Source organism: Hemiscyllium ocellatum, chromosome 18 (genome assembly GCF_020745735.1).
Source record: "Hemiscyllium ocellatum isolate sHemOce1 chromosome 18, sHemOce1.pat.X.cur, whole genome shotgun sequence".
NCBI lineage: Eukaryota > Metazoa > Chordata > Chondrichthyes > Orectolobiformes > Hemiscylliidae > Hemiscyllium > Hemiscyllium ocellatum.
This window is the reverse complement of record NC_083418.1, coordinates 60,553,271-60,569,979: the sequence shown is the minus strand read 5'-3', so window position 1 is coordinate 60,569,979 and position 16,709 is coordinate 60,553,271.

Genomic DNA, 16,709 nt, shown 5'->3' with positions numbered 1-16,709 from the left:
TACAGTGGATTCAAAACCCTTTATCTAAGGAAAGATATACTGGCATTGGAGGCAACCCAGGGAAGATTCATGGGGTTGATACCAGGCATAGAGGGACTGTCTTATGACGAGAGGTTGAGTAGGTTGAGTCTGTCCTTGTTGGAATTTAGAAAAGTGAAAGGCAACCTTATGTAACAAACGAGATTCTTAGGGAGCCTTTTAGGATAGATGGAGAAAAGTTGTTTCCACTTGAGAGAGATTAGGACCATAGGGAATAATCTGAGAATAAGGGGTCACATAGTTAAAACCATTGCTGAGGGTGTGAATCTTTCAAATTCTTTACCACAGACGGTTGTTGGGGCTGAGTCATTTAAATATGTTAAAGGATGAAGTAGGCAATTTTTAAATCAATAAGTGAATTGAGGGTTATGGGGAACAGGTAGGCATGTGCAGTTGAGGATTATTAAATTAAAATGCTAAGGTTTATCTATTTCTCTTGACCATTATTGTTGAATTTACTGTCATCACCCTTTCAGACACTGCATTCCGCATTACAACTCATACTGTAAAATAAAGTATTACCACATATCACCTCGAGATCTTTTGCTGATTACCTTCGGTCTATGTCTTCTAGTTATTAATCTTTCTACTAGAAATAACTTGTTCCTTGTTTACACTAGCATCCTGCAAGTCCTACCTTTCAAAGCTAATCAATGTTCTCGGTGAAAAGAACCAGCCCAAATTATTTAGTTTCTCCACCCCTCTTATCATTCTAGAATATCTCCTCCTACTCACCTTGGAGACGGTCTTTTAAAAATTAGTGTGCATATCTCTCCAGCCACCTTTAACCCGCACCCACGTTAACCCATTTAGTTCCTATTGCATTTAATCACTTCTCCCTCACTTCAACCAAAAAGAGGGGAAAAAAGATAAAGAAAATAAGTTAACAAGGAGGGAGAAAATAATGCTAACAGCATTAGATGTGTTGTAAACATACTTATGAATTGGGTGTGCAAATAATACACAAAAACTTCCAACACTTGATGTTTGAATCTTGACTTTAATGTAATTAAATGTCTCAAATCATTTTTAACTTGCATGTATCTTGTACTTTTCGCATCCCAACAAATCTCTTCAATAATGAAATGTGATCACAGATGCTCAGAAGACACATTGTAAACAAGTTGTGCCCAAAATGTTATTGACTAGTTACTCTAATTTGGTGGCTTTTGAGGTTTTCAGCTTGACTAGTATATGGGAGAACTCCTCACCTATATCTTTCTCTTACTGGTAATAATCTTTTAACTATCTGAACAGACAGACAGGACATTGGTTTAATGCCTCAAAGTATGCATGCCGGTGTTGACAAAATAAAGGCATCCATGATCCGTGCTTTCAATGCACATCAAGTTCTTTGCCTGAGCAAATAAGGATCCGGGTACCTTTTGTGAACCTGTATTCATGAACTGAGCTGCCTTGAATGTAGTTACTAGCCAATGTTCATCCAGCTACATTCAGGACTGCACGTGTTACCTAGCCAAACTTAACAGACCACTGCAAACAGTGATCAGAAAGGAAAGTTTCGTTGACCTGAAACATTATCTTTCTGTTTCCATAGATGTTTCCTATTCTGCCCACTTATTTCCAGCAGCAAGGGAAGCTTTTCTGCACATTAAAACATTGGCTGTGAAGCACTTTCAAGGATGCCCTATGATGGTAAGAGATGCTGTATAAATGCAAGTCTTTGCCTTGATAAAATATGTTTACCTGAAATGTGGAGCCATGTCATTCAGTAATGCTCCATCTGGTGCTATATTAAAACCATGGACTATTAGTAGTCAACTTTCCCCTTCATGTCATAACCTCCCTGCTCTTTATCAAATGTTAGAGCATTTATGTCCAGCTGGGAAAGGACACAATATAAATTTAATATCTTATCTGAAAGATGGCATTTCATACAATGTAACACTCCCTCAGTACCAGCCTAGATTTTTCTAGATGTGTTGTAGGAATGCCAGCCTAGATTTTTCTGCTCAGATCCATGAAATGATTCTTGAATCCAAGCTGATTTAGGGTATGTAATAAAATGCAAATGACCTTACCAAAGCTAGCCTATTCCTGATTGCCCTTGAAGGTGGTGTTGATGGTAAACAACCTTCATGAATTGTTGCAGTCCACGTGGTGTAGGGACACCTGCACTGCTGTGTGGAAGGGAGTTCTACAATTTTGATCCAGTCCAATAAAGGATCAGCAATATAGTTCCAAGTCAGGGTGATGAGTGACTTGAATGAGATCTTCCAGATGGTGATATTTCCATTACTCTTCTGTCTTTTCCTTCCTGTGTGGTTGAGGTCACAGATTAATGACAAGTTGTCAAAAGAAAGCTGGATATGACATCTACTAACCACTGAACCACAGCATTCTAATAGGTCAGCAAAAGATCACTCCATGAAAAAGGAGGAAGTTGCATTATAAATGTTTTCGTTATTTACCAAGATCTTCCAGCAATGGCATTCCGTACATCTCATCATGGTCCTCTGCGATAGCCCTTGTGCACTTTTCCAGCTATTTCAGTATTATTGTATTTGCAGGATATTTGGATAATTCCAGTCGCCAATGATTGTTTAAAAGCATTTGTACGTAAGTGGGGTTTGTTCCCATATGCCTCAATTATTCTGCAAATACATTGCAGACATTTTTTATAATGAGGGAAGAACAATTTTTACACTGACAAACAATAATTACACATCATTCAAAAAATTCACAAATATTTAAGCTTACTGAGCACAGTGAAGAAACACAAACACGGGAGGTATTGAACAGCTCCCTGTCTTTTTTCTGTGTTAGTATCAGCTGAGTGTCACATTTATTTAATTTCCTTCAGCTGGTACAGGTTTAGTATGATGACTGGGCAGATTTATTCCAACTGGTCTGCCAGAACACATGTACTGCAGTGAGACCTTCCTTCCTTTAATCCAAAAATACTAAAAGTTTAACTCTGCAACATACACACACCATTTTTTTACAATTAGAATACATAAGATACCTTCAGTAATCAAGTCTAAGTCTCCCCAAGCAGTTTAAGAATTTAAGTTCAGTGGAGTACCACAAGGATCGGTGCTGGGTCCTCTACTTTTTGTCATTTACTTGAATGATTTGGACGTGAGCATAAGAGGTACAGTTAGTAAGTTTACAGATGACACCGAAATTGGAGGTGTAGTTGACAGCGAAGAGGGTTACCTCAGATTACAACAGATCTGGACCAGATGGGCCAATGGGCTGAGAAGTGGCAGTTGGAGTTTAATTCAGATAAATGCGAGGTGCTGCATTTTGGGAAGCAAGTCTTATATACTTAATGGTAAGGTCCTAGGGTGTGTTGCTGAACAAAGAGACCTTGGAGTGCAAGTTCATAGCTCCTTGAAAGTGGAGTCGCAGGTAGACAGGATAGTGAAGAAGGCATTTGGTATGCTCTCCTTTATTGGCCAGAGTATTGAGTACAGGAGTTGGGAGGTCATGTTGCGGCTGTACAGGACATTGGTTAAGCCACTGTTGGAAGATTAGATTAGATTCCACAGTGTGGAAACAGGCCCTTTAGCCCAACAAGTCCGCACCAACCCGCCAAAGCGCAACCCACCCATTCCCCTACATTACCCCTTTACCTAACACGACGGGCAATTTAGCATGGCCAATTCACCTGACCTGCACATCTTTGGACTGTGGAGGAAACCGAAGCACCCGGAGGAAACCCACGCAGACACGGGGAGAATGTGCAAACTCCACACCTGAATCTGGAATTGAACTCGGGTCTCTGGCGCTGTGAGGCAGCAGTGCTAACCACTGTGCCACCATGCCATCCACATATTGCATGGAATTCTGGTCTCCTTCCTATTGGAAAGATGTTGTGAAACTTGAAAGGGTTCAGAAAAGAGTTACAAGGATGTTGCCAGGGTTGGAAGATCTGAGCTACAGGGAGAGGCTGAACAGGCTGGGGCTGTTTTCCCTTGAGCGTCAGAGGCTAACTGGTGACCTTATAGAGGTTTACAAAATTATGAGGGGCATAGATAGGATAAATAGATAAAGTCTCTTCCCGGGAGCCAGGGAGTCCGGAACTAGAGGGTTTAGGGTGAGAGGGGAAAGATATAAAAGAGACCTAAAGGGCAACTTTCTCACGCAGAGGATGGTACGTGTATGAAATGAACTGCCAGACGATGTGGTGGAGGCTGGTACAATTACAACATTTAAGAGGCATTTGGATGGGTATATGAATAGGAAGGATTTGGAGGGATATGGGGCGGGTGCTGGCAGGTGGGACTAGATTGGGTTGGGATATCTGGTCAGCATGGACGGGTTGGACCGAAGGGTCTGTTTCCATGCTGTACATCTCTATGACTATGACTATGTCTGAAAATCAAAAACTACTACAGTATAACACCTTTATTTTATTCTTTAAAGTATACACACTCTCTCTACCCCCTGGATAGTTTAGAGCTCGGGGGCCCACAGTCCCAAAGTAGTTAGCCACTTAGGACTGAGCTGAGAAGTATCTTTGTTTGGGGGCTGTGGATCTTTGGAAGCTGAGGTGTTGAGTATATTCAGGACTAAGATCGATAGGTTGTAAGACACTGAGGGAATCAAAGGTTTCTAAGATTAAGTAGGCAGGTGGAGTTAAGGTCAAAACTCAGTACTATCTTACTGAATGGCAGACCAGGCACAAAAGACATTTTTCTGTTCCTCTTTCTTAATTCATTATGTATTAATAGCAACAAGGGCACTACACACACAAAAAAATCTCTTGCTTTACATGACTTACTTTACACATTATAGAACCATCAAATAAAAATAGTCCATTTGATTTAAAAATCAAAACAAAATGAATTTATCAGTAAACATTATGCAGGATATATGAGATTTGGGCAATAATTTCTTTCCTGGCTTTCTTCACCAACTTCATTATGGCTACATCCCTTGCCTTTCCAAAAGACTCAGAATCTTATTCAAAAGTGAGTTGTGTCATATTATATTCCTGGTGCAGAAAAATGAAAACATTACACTGCAATAATATATATAGTTACATGGGATTTGGGTATGTGGTGGTTGCTCCCAGAGTTTCCTGTAGTGCAAAACGGTAGCTAGGCTAGGCCGATGAATCAACTGGCAGGTCCTAGACTGACTTTCAGCCTCCTTACAGAGTGAAAGCACAAACCTAACTGCATTAAATCTAAATTTACCTTAAATAATTTTGGAAACATACCAGCTGGTTGCCATCAAATAACAAAAAGCCAGGGGTTAAGTTTCTTCAGATTGCTATCCAGATCTTGGCACTGGAGGTGAAACCTAAAGAGATGGGAGCCAATTGATCTGCAAAGAAAACTCCTGATCTCTGTCAAAAACGTAAGAAATAAGAGCTGGAGGCAAGCCATGCCAATTTTAAGCCATTTAATAAGATCATTGCTGAACTTACGCATCATATCCTCTCTCTGAACACACTTTCATAGAGTGCCCAAAAAATTACCACTTTAAAATTTAGTCTTATATATTTGAAAACTGAGCAGCATCTACAGATCACTGGGGCAAGAGTGCCAAAGACCAGCATTTGTAACATTAGCTCAGTCAAATACTGATGGAATAGTGAGAGCAGGGCACGGAAGTAAATGGTCAATTGTACAGTTATTCAGGAGGTAGACTAGAATTTATCTGTCTTAATTTATCCAGGGTAACTATCTAGGAATATAAGTGAAACACCTTAAGTAACTGATTCTAGCTCAGAGTGGGATATTTTTGCATAGGGCTTCTGGGAAAAGTAGGATTGCCCTTTGGAAGTTCAAACTTCTTGGGAAATTCCCAGGGAGTTATGGCATCAGTATTTTGGCGGGCTCCTAACTTGCATCTTGGGTCATAAATCTGATCTCCTGATGATCTGGGGAGTGGAAGATCTGTGATGCTGCCTGACCTGCTGCGCTTTTCCAGCAACACATTTTCAGCTCTGATCTCCAGCATCTGCAGTCCTCACTTTCTCCTCCCAGTGGAAGATCTGGCCCATTTCCCACAGGTGCCATCAGTTTTTTTCAGGTAGTACATTCCAAATGATTATAACTGACTAAGTTTCACTTCTTTTGCTGTCCATTATGTAACAAGCCATTACCATTCAGTGGGGCTTGTATCAACTGGAGGATCCAACAATGACTGTATTATGTCCTCTCAAAAGCAGGATGCTTAACCAATACAATCTATCGTGTTGAAAAGATTGTTTTAATGTTTGCAGGTAAACTCATGAGCAACAAAATTTAAGGTAGGAAGCAATGCCACTTCTTTATGTTATGGAAGTGAGCTGTCAGACTAAATTAATATTTAAACATAAAATGATAATGAATGTTTGGTTTATCCTACGAGTTAATTTTTAAAAGAATGCTTCAGACATTTAGGGCTCACTTTTCTAGGTACCCAAGAAATAAGGAACAGAAAAATCGTGGCTAATTTTACAATTGGCATCCCCACCCCTCCTCCCCCCATTTTCATTGTGAAAAAGTATCATTCAATTAACATCATTTTTGTTTTAAAAAATAAAATATTGTTGAAATGTTTCTCGTTTTTTTTATTTCTATTGGCATTTGAGCCACGGAATAGCGACTGTTAAAATGCTGTATCTCCCAGGACAATTTTTTTTTAAACTGTCTCGTTGTAAGAGTGCCGAGCCCTATCCGGGACGTTACCTGAAAGACCAGTGCTGACTGAAAGACAGACATTCCTTTCAGTTCCCTTGTTACTAACTGCAGGAATGTACCGCAGATCTCCATCCCCGGGCACTCCAATCCAAATTCACTCAAACACTAAAAACAATTCACTGGCACAACGGACATGGAATTCGGGAGGAAATTAAACAAACTTTTGCTACTTGCACCATCCACCCCGCATCTCACCTGGAAAACCAAACAAAAGGCAACGTTCAATCTCAAAATCTGACGACTTCCTACTTTAACTCAGACTGGTCATGGGCCTCTTTATTCAAAATACGTCGATCATTGACCCTTTCTCACTCCCAGAAATGGAAACATCTGTTCTTGCTTTTGATTAGGAATGGGCAAACCATTAATTTTTTTTTAAAAAACCACAGAACTCAATTTATTGATCCGGATGTTTGAAGATCCTGCAAACCCCGGATACATGATGTAAACATATCTGATAGGGTCAGCCCCCGAAAGGGAGCGCTGCAAGGCTGGGTTGGCCTGGAGTTGCGAAACCAGTGTATTGAGCCACAGACCATTTTAACTCCAGCTGAGAGCAACCGGACCTACCAGTAAATAGGATAAAACCTGATTCCTTGCAATCTGATGGACGCTCTGCCGATCACAAAGTACATCGCTCCCAGGTGCTTTTACATGTAAAAGCTCGTGTTTTTTTTAAAAAGAACTGGTTACTCTCCTCCCAGGGGATCAAAGCAAAGTAGCTCGTCATTGAGAATAGTTTTTTTTAAAACTATATAACCAGAAGAAATTGCACTAAATATGTTGAACAACATGAGCCAGTTTCTGTGCAAACATAATATCAAGCTGGTTATGAAAACGCAACATTTAATAAAGTTAAAAATCACACAACACCAGGTTATAGTCCAACAGGTTTAATTGGAAGCACACTAGCTTTCGGAGTGACACTCCTTCATCAGGTGGTTGTGAAGGGCGTCGCTCCGAAAGCTAGTGTGATTCCAATTAAACCTGTTGGACTATAACCTGGTGTTGTGTGATTTTTAACTTTGTACACCCCAGTCCAACACAGGCATCTTCAAATCAGGACAACATTTAATAAGTAGGGAAGGTCACCAAAGCTCATTGGACAGCCTCTTCCATATCCAATGGGGTAGATGTATGGGAACACCTCCACCAGAAACTTCCCCTCCAAGCCACGCGCCATCCTAATTTTGAACCATGTCGCCATTCCTTTACTGTCATAAGTAAAAATTCTGGAACTCTCTCCTGAATTGCACTATGGTTTTTGTTACAACACAAGACTACAATTGTTCAAGAAGACAGCTACCATCATCTTCTCAATGTCCAGAGGGCAGGAAGAGATAGATCCTAACTTATCTCTTGGAAAAACGATAGCATATTGTTTAAATCATTTTTCTTAAAATGGACTCTCTCTGCTATTGAACATGGAATGAGCAGGTTGACTGCTTGCCAAAGTTTCCAGCAATTACTAAGATAAAAGTGCACTCTTCACCTCCAGCCTTGTAAACATTGCAGCCAAACCAACAGAAAGGAGTTCTAAACAAGATGTCTAAGCCAATTGTGAACAATGGAGACTGTCAAACCTATTACAAAACAGAAATTGCATGAGTGATTTATTGTCACATGTATTTTACAATTAAATACAACAAAACACAATGAAAAGTTTTCATTTGTCGACTTAATCAGGCATCATTTTGATAGTTTCAGAATAAGAGACAATGAAAAGATTTGGCTTAGAAGAGAAGTCCATCTATGTATAGGTTCTGAGCAGACACAGAACCACCACTGCCTCGCCAGACCCAACTTACATCACAGTCACTGATCCTCGGGCGCGATCATTTGGCGCTGGGCTGATTCACCTTTGTCACCACCCATGCCGGGCACACCAATGTCAAAGACTATCACCATGGTCTGTGGTGCCGTGATGCCCTCCTACTACCGGTCCCAGCCAATGATGAAGTTGTCTATTCTCAGGCGCCATGTTTTGTTGCTGGGCCTACCTCACTGATGTCACCTCAGGCCTTGCTCTCCTCTGCACTGGGCTCATAAATTGCTGGAACATCTCAGGCTATTACAGCTTGATACAAGAACCTTGGAGCGACTAACATCACTATTCACAGCTTTGAGCCACAATATACATGTCCAACAACTCTGATTGTTGAGTGGGGCGGGGAAATGTTTTTGGGGTGATTATGAAAACTAGATTACCAGTGTATTTGTTTTCAGGTGTCAACTGTGGTTCAAATCAAGGTGCTTGCACTCAAAAAGCTACCTAAGTCTCAATGAGAGACTTCAGTATAAAGATCTATTTGAAAACATCATTACAATAAAGTACAGTGGATGATGCTTTGCCTCCAGTGAAATGTTAAACTATTTGTCCTGATGGTGGATGTAAAAGATCCCACATCACTATTCAAAGAACAGCAGAGAACATGATGAATATTTATCCAAATACCAAAATAGCTCCTTGCTATTTATGAATATTTTCTAATCAACCTGTTCAAGTTTGTCATCCGTCATCCCTGAAACATGTGGGATTTGAACCCAGATCTTCTGGCTCAAAGATAGGGACACTACACAATGCCCCTTCTTTGGAGGTGTTTTTAATCAATATGATTAAGGCATGTTATGATACTCCTCTGATGCAGGTGAACCAGGAGCCTTCAGGTCCAGTGGTGAGGACACTACCATTGCACCACAGGAGCCAGCTCATATTAATTTATATAGATATGGCATTGACACATTTTATTTCTGATAACCAACTTGATGTTATATTTGCATAGAACCTGGCTCATTGTTAAACAGCTTTAGTGCAATTTCTTCTGAATATTAAAAAAAAACTGTTCTCAATAAATTGTTTTGCTTTTGGAGGAGAATAACTAGTTATTCAAAATAATCATTGGGCGTATCCAGTTACATAATTATAAAAAATGCTTTAGTATTTCTATTTGGGAAAATCCAACATCAGGACCTTGCCTAATTCAAAACCAGAAGTCCACTCTACCATGGGGTCATGAGTTCTGTACAGTCACTTCAAAGATTGAAAAGACAGGAATCCGTGTTATTGAGTGTTCCTGCCCTTTCATATTTGAAGGCTGTGGACCAAGAGCAAAAAATAAGTCTGACAAAATACTGTTTCCTGACCTAATTTCCAGTGCATTTCCTCTGGAGTTAGGACAGCACTGGAACAGCTGCTGGTTATATTGTAAATGTTTGCTTACTTAAATGTCAAGGATAATTAACTATCCTACCAGAGAGTAAAATTTGTGCTTGCAAGGTTGAGTCATTTAGCCTTCAATCAGAATGTCACAATCAAGCTAATCGCCAGTTACAGTTGTTCTGTATTTCTGGTGTCATACAACTCCATGAATCTCCAACTGGCTGCACAAAAATGTCACATAACAGTTCAAGAGTGATTTTAAAAAGCTCACATCTAGGAATAGTCTAAGTTGTCCATCATGTTCATTAAGCATTGAACCAATTGTATCGCAGATTTTAACATGACCTTTTATTTAATTTCTGGGGAGTGTTGCTGAACAAGGAGACCTTGGAGTGCAGGTTTATTGTTCCTTGTCAGTGGAGTCGCAGGTAGATAGGATAGTAAAGAAGGCGTTTGGTATACTTTCTGATTTTGATCAGAGTATTGAGTAAAGGAGTTGGGAGGTCATTACAGCGTTGAGTTAGGATAGCTGGTCGGCATGGACAAGTTGGACCAAAGGGTCTGTTTCTGTGCGGTACATCTCTATGACTCTATGATTCAAAGTCATGATCAGTTCACTGATATAAATTGTTGCAACAAGTGAAATGTATTTTGTTTTCACTTGGCATGGAAACTGTTGTGGGGAGGTGAATAATTTCTCATACTTATCAGCTCAAATTGGTATTGTCAGAATCATAGGATAAATCATTGGTGAGATTTTACAAGGTCTCGAATGGTCATGAGATATGAATAATTTGCATTTTGCTCCCCATTAAGCGAACATTAATATTCATCCTTAAATATAATAATAATTGTAGAAGAATTTTTGGTTAGAACACATTAAGCTGTTTGTCCTTTCTCTTTGCCTGTTTTGTTAAATGCTAATGTATTTGCCCTCAAGCAGACTTTGTGAACCTTGCTTGACAAGTTCTTAGGGGAAAGGAATTTCAGCCGATTCAAATTTTGATCCACACCATGTTATCTCCTTAGAAGTAAAAGTTCCGGATCAGCGCTAGAAGAACAAAAATGGAACACTTTGCCAACACTTTTCCTTAACCAGGATCCTGAAGCTAAGCAGCACTGCGCCCAGTTGTAACTACTTGAAACAGAAACAAACTGTAAAACACATATTTAAACATGGTTTGGCTCCTTCATAATAATATATTAAACAAAATAATGTTTGGTGAGTTTGGCTCAATCTGGTTCAGTATGATCCTACTTAAGTTTATTTTATTCTTTTTAAAACAATCAAGAAACAAGTGAATAAATATTTTGCAGTTGGCATCTTATACAGGGCAGACTAAATTAGCCCTCTCTATTAGAAATGTATTGAAAGCATAAAGACTTCTGGCAGATTGATTTTTACTTCTTTAAAATCGAAGTAGTTCATTATTCTTTTGATCTGTTGCAGTGATATTGATCTCTTGAAATAGTCGGCAAAATAATTAATTATGTCCTGTATATAATGCAGTTCGGTAGACACTGAGAAACTATTTCCTCTGATGGGGGAAATTGAAAACCAGAAAATATGAATAGCCACTGTTCAGTAACTGATGCAACATATGTTTCATGCAACATTGTTATCTGAGAGAAGGAGTTTAGATTAGATTAGACTTACAGTGTGGAAACAGGCCCTTCGGCCCAACAAGTCCACACTGACCCGCCGAAGCGAAACCCACCCATACCCCAGGAGTTATGAATTCAAGCCCTAATGAAGCCATTATTGTTTCTAGGTCAACGTCCTCCCTAATTAAGGCTGACATTCCAAAGTAGTACTGAGGGAATGCTACATTATCAGGAGGCAGATAAAATGTCCGCTCTGCTTAATCAGGTCACACAGAGTTGTTCCGTGCATACCAGTTTCTTGACAACATTTATCTCTCAATCATATTCAGCATGACATATTAATTATAGAACAATACAGCTCAGTACAGACCCTTTGGCCCTCGATGTTGTGCTGACCTTGCATCCTACTCTAAGATCAAACTAACCTATGTAGCCTTCATTTTACTATCTTCCATGTGCCTATCCAAGAGACACTTAAATATCCCTAATGTATCTGACTCTACTATCACTACTGGCAACGCATTCCACACACCTACCACCCTCTGTATAAAGAACCTACCTATGACATGTCTCCTAAACCTCCACCAATCACCTTAAAATTATGTCCCCTCATGATAGCCATTTCCGTCCTGGGAAAAGGTCTCTGGCTATCCACTCTATCTATACCTTTCGTCATCTTGTACACCTCTATCAAGTCACCTCTCATCCTTCTTCTCTCCAATGAGAAAAGCCTTAGCTCCCTAAACCTTACTTCATAAGACATGCCCTCCAGTCCAGGCAGCATCCTGGTAAATCTCCTCTGCACCATCTCTAAAGCTTCTTCATCCTTCCTGTAATGAAGCAACCAGAACTGAATACAATATTCCAAGTATGGTCTAACCAACGCTTTATAGTGCTGCAGCATAACCTTGCAGCTCTTAAACTCAACCCCCTGATAATGAAAGCCAATACATCATAAGCCTTTTAACAATCCTATCAACTTGGGTGGCAACTTTGAGAGATCTATGGATCTATGGACATGGACCCCAAGATCTCTCTATTTCTCCACACTACGAAGAATCCTGAGTTTAACCTTGTATTCTGCATTCAAATTTGACCTTCGAAAGTGAATCACTTCATACTTTTCCAGGTTGAACTCCATCTGCCACTTCACAGCCCAGGTCTGCATCCTGTAAATGTCCCGTTTCAACATACAACAGCCTTCCACACAATCCACCACTCCACTAACCTTTGTGTCATTGGCAAACTTACTAACCCACCCTTCCACTTCCTCATCCAAGTCATTTATAAAAATCACACAGAGCAGATGTCTCAGAACCATTGGTCACCAAGCTCCAGGCTGAATACTTTCCATCTACGACCACCCTCTGTCTTCTATGGGCTAGCCTATTCTGTACCCAGACAGTCAAATTTCTCTCTATCCCATGCCTCCTTACTTTCTGGATGAGTCTGCCATGGACAAACATCCATTGCTCTACTTTCCTCAATGTGTTTTATCACATTCTCAAAGAATTCAATAAAATTTGTGAGGCATGACATACCCCTCACAAAGCTATGCTGACTATCTCTAATCGAGCTATGATTTTCCAAGTAATCAGAAATCCTGTCTCTCAAAATCCTCTCCAATAATTTGCCCACCACAGATGTAAGACTGATTGATCTGTAGTTCCAAATGATGATCCCCATTTCCTATCTTGAACAAAGGACTAATATTTACAGCCTTCCAATCTGGCACTACTCCAGTGGACAGTGAGGACACAAAGATCATTGCCAAAGATGCAGCAATCTCTTCCCTCACTTCCTGCAGTAACCTTGAGTATATCCCGTCTGGCCCAGGGAACTTATCTATCCTTATGGTTCTCAAAATTTTCAGCACATCCTCCTTCTTAATATCAACCTGTTCAACCATTCCAGCCTATTTCATACTGTCCTCACAAACGTCAAGTTCCCTCTTAGTAATGAAAACTGAAACAATGTATTCATTAACGACTTCCCCTACCTCCTCCAACTCCAGGCGCAAGTTCCATCCACTATGCCTGACTGGCCCTACCCTCACTCTGGCCGCCCTCTTGTCCCTTACATAAGTATAGAATGCTTTTGGGTTTTCCTTAATCCTGCCCGCTAAAGCTTTTCATGTCCCCTTCTAGCTCTCCTAAGATTATTCTTCAGTTCCTTCCTGGCTACCTTGGAACCTTTTAGAGCCCTGTCTAGTCCTTGCCTCCTCAACCTTAAACAAGCCTTGATGAGATGTTCCACATCCCTTGTCACCCAAAGTTAAAAATCACACAACACCAGGTAATAGTCAAACAGGTTTAATTGGAAGCACACTAGCTTTCGGAGCATGTGCTTCCAATTAAACCTGTTGGACTATAACCTGGTGTTGTGTGATTTTTAACTTTGTACATCCCAGTCCAACACCGGCATCTCCAAATCTTGTCACCCAAGGTTCTTTCAACCTGCCATCCCTTCCTTGCCTCAGTCTGACAAATCTGTCCAAAACTATCAGCAAGTGCTTCCTAAACAATCTCCACATTTCTGTCATGCATTTTCCTGAGACCTTCTGTTCCCAATTTAGGCACCTCAGTTCCTATCTAACAGCATTGTAAATCCTACTTCCCCAATTAAATACTTTCTCATACCGTCTGCTCCTACCCCTCTCCATGAGTATAGTAAAGATCATGGAATTGTGACCACTATCACCAAAATGCTCTCCCACTCAGACTAGACACCTAACATAGTTTGTTACCAAGCACCAAATCCAATATGGCCTCCCATCTAGTCAGCCTATCTACATATTGAGTCAGGACCTGACAAAAACTGCTTCATCCAAAGTATTTGAACTAAGGAGGTTTCAATCAATATAAAGGAAGTTAAAGTCACCCATGACTTGTGGGCGGCACGGTGGCACAGTGGTTAGCACTGCTGCCTCACAGCGCCTGTAGACCCGGGTTCAATTCCCGACTCAGGCGACTGACTGTGTGGAGTTTGCACGTTCTCCCCGTGTCTGCGTGGGTTTCCTCCGGGTGCTCCGGTTTCCTCCCACAGTCACAAAGATGTGCGTGTCAGGTGAATTGGCCAAGCTAAATTGCCCGTAGTGTTAGGTAAGGGGTAAATGTAGGGGTATGGGTGGATTGCGCTTCGGCGGGTCGGTGTGGACTTGTTGGGCCGAAGGGCCTGTTTCCACACTGTAAGTCTAATCTAATCTAATGATAACAACCCTGTTACTTCTGCACCTTTCCAAAATCTGCCTCCCAACATGCTCCTCCTCATCTCTGTTGTTATTGGAGGGGGTCAGTAGAAAACTCCCAATAAAGTGATTGCATCTTTCCTGTTTCTGACTTCCACCTATAATGACTCTGTCAAAACCTTCCTTGACAACCTCCTCTTCTGCAACTGTGATCCTATCCCTAATTAGCGATGCCATTCCCCTACCTCTTTTACCTCCAAATCAGTTGTTTATCTTGTCATTTGAGGAATTATAAGTATGCAAACTGGACACCAAGTATAGTGACTGTACTTCATAAAGTAATTTGTTGGTTGTGAAGTGCTTTGGAACATTCTTCAGCTGTGAAATGCGCATTATAAATGCAAACTCTCCTGTTTCAATCCAAGATTACCCTCTCCCTTTCTGAAGTTAAATCTGCCTCAGGTGTCATCAATAATGAATATATTTGTAAATTGATAATGAACTTTACTCCACTGCATTAGTGATTACGGTAATACTATTAATACATGTCTACAAATCACAGTCTTCTTTAAACCCATGTTGCCAAAATAAAATTTCCCAACATCACCATAAAACTTCCACTTTATTCAGAATATTGAATGTTTATGAAGAGTAAAACTAACAGTCGAAAGGTATGATTGTCATCAAAAACTAATTAGAGAATTCAGAACAAATCTCTTTAACTGAAGAGCTGGTGCAAATGTGGAATGTATCAAAAGGGTAAGGCAAATGTTGAGGAAGTCAGATAAACATATGAAGGACAGGTTATTGCTGATTATTAGGTGAGGAAGGATAGGAGTTGTCTGAAATGCAGCATAAAAGCTGGTATTGGCTCATTGAGCAGAATGATCTGTTTGTGCTTTAGGTTCGGCATAGCATCTCATAGTAGTTTCCTGGTTCAAACGATAAAAGAACTTTGGAACCAAATATGTGTAGGTTTTAGTAATAGTGCAAACCCAGCAATTGCAAGTCCCCAACCCATTTTACATATCTCCCAACTGATATTTCTCTTCAAGTCACAGATAGACTTTCACCTTGTGCAAGTGTGTCTCAATATAATGCAAAAACAGAAACTGCAATTCAAATTCCAGTTTATTGATCTCAATAATCCATACTGCAAACAGTAAACCGGGCTATTAAAATAAATCAGTTACAACAAAAGGGGCATGCTGCAATCATTTGATCTAATTTGACCAAGGGCATTTCCTGCAAAAGTCCTGCCCCAGTGTGATTCCTTATTGTGGTGCTCTGAATTGCAATCCATACTAAACATTTTATATTTGCATTACAGAAGCTTGTTTGAACACATTTCTGTTGCTATTAAAACTAGATTCATCCCCCTTGCCTTATTTTAGAGTCGTGGAGATATACAGCACAGAAACATGCTTTAAGGTTGCTTCCAACTGGAAACACGGTCATGGCAATACTCCGTGAAGCTACAAGTGTTGAAGCATTTGCTAAAACTAAGTGCTGATGTCTACCCTTTTTTGGAAAGACAAAGGATGTGCTGGATCTGCTAATCCACAGTTTTGGCTCCTAGGAAATTGTGCCCTTCACTTTTCCAGAAACAGGAGCAATAAAAAGACTAAATAGCCTATTAAATGCAGTTATTTTTGCTTTTTGGAGTGATGTTGAAGAATGTCATTCATGATGTGAATTAAGTTAATGTTGGAAAGACGAGGGGGAATACTGCTAAGCCATGGTCTGTTTATGGGTTGTGTTAATGTTCGGGGGCTAGGTGTTTGCAACCTAATAAATACCAAAAATATTTTCCTAAGATTCCTATTATTATCTGTAGATCCAGCTTAAATCCACAAGTCATAATATTGGCTGTGACCCTTTCTTTGGATCCCGCAGATGATCATACTAAACAAGTAGTTGAAATCAAAGTGTTTGAAAACTTGACAGTAACGTACATATTTGTTCAAAACCTATCTTTGTTCTGGGACAAAACAGGCATTTCCTTTCTGGTTTTGTAGGATTTATTGTTTGATCAACAGAACTGCAAGAAGGTTTA